The sequence below is a fragment of the Corvus brachyrhynchos genome, unplaced genomic scaffold, assembly GCF_000691975.1.
Source record: "Corvus brachyrhynchos isolate BGI_N302 unplaced genomic scaffold, ASM69197v1 scaffold617, whole genome shotgun sequence".
Taxonomy (NCBI): domain Eukaryota; kingdom Metazoa; phylum Chordata; class Aves; order Passeriformes; family Corvidae; genus Corvus; species Corvus brachyrhynchos.
The window spans coordinates 88,223-89,379 of NW_008239062.1; the positions used below are offsets into that span (position 1 = coordinate 88,223).

General features: G+C 50.0%; 1 protein-coding gene across 1 annotated transcript in view; it reads left to right on the forward strand.

Annotated features, from left to right (window-relative positions):
• The window catches only part of SNRNP200 (small nuclear ribonucleoprotein U5 subunit 200), a gene marked incomplete at its 5' end in the record, with an annotated part of 78,572 nt that overhangs the window by 13,441 nt on the left and 63,974 nt on the right, over window positions 1–1,157 (forward strand).

Sequence of the window (1,157 nt, forward strand, 5' to 3'; positions counted from 1 at the left end):
TGTGGTGGAAAGCTGGGATTTGGGGAGATTCTCAAGGTCTGTGGCTGCCAGATCCTTGGGATCTGAGGGATTTTTCCATCTAAAAAGCGGGAATTTGCCTCAAAACCCCGTTCCTGGTGTTTGGTCCCATTAAATGAAATTGTGGCCCGACCGGAGCGGTTCCAGCCTTGGTCCCTGAATTCCCAGGGATCTCCTGAGGGGAATGTGGTGCTGTTTCCTGGGAAATCATCATCCATGGGGTCTGGTTCCATTCTTTTTGCCGTGTTTTGGGGGAAAAATGGGAATTGGGGTTGTTTTTGAGGCTCCAGGATTGGTTTTGAGGCTCCAGGATTGGATTTCCCTCTATCCCTGGGCTCTGTTTCCTACCTGTTTTCGATGCTGCTGTGGAAAACTGGGAATTGGAGAGATGCTCAAGGTCTGTGGCTGCCAGATCCTCGGAATCTGAGGGATTTCTCCATCTAAAAAGTGGGAATTTGCCTCAAAACCCCGTTCCTGGTGTTTGGTCCCATTAAATGAAATTGTGGCCCGACCGGAGCGGTTCCAGCCTTGGTCCCTGAATTCCCAGGGATCTCCTGAGGGGAATGTGGTGCTGTTTCCTGGGAAATCATTGTCCATGGGGTCTGGTTCCATTCTTTTTGCCGTGTTTTTGGAAAAAAATGGGAATTGGGGTTGTTTTTGAGGCTCCAGGATTGGTTTTGAGGCTCCGAGATTGGTTTTGAGGCTCCGGGATTGGTTTTGAGGCTCCAGGATTGGTTTTCCCTCTATCCCTGGGCTCTGTTTCCCACCTATTTTCCATTCTGCTGTGGAAAACCAGGAACTGGGGAGATCCTCAAGGTCTGTGGCTGCCAGATCCTCGGGATCTGAGGGATTTCTGCATCAAAAAAGCGGGAATTTGCCTCAAAACCCCGTTCCTGGTGTTTGGTCCCATTAAATTGGGCTTGGTGTGAATTCCCAGGGATCTCCTGAGGGGAATGTGGTGCTGTTTCCTGGGAAATCATCATCCATGGGGTCTGGTTCCATTCTTTTTGCCGTGTTTTGGGGGAAAAATGGGAATTGGGGTTGTTTTTGAGGCTCCAGGATTGGTTTTGAGGCTCCAGGATCGGATTTTCCTCTATCCCTGGGCTCTGTTTCCCGCCTGTTTTTCCTTCTGCTGTTGA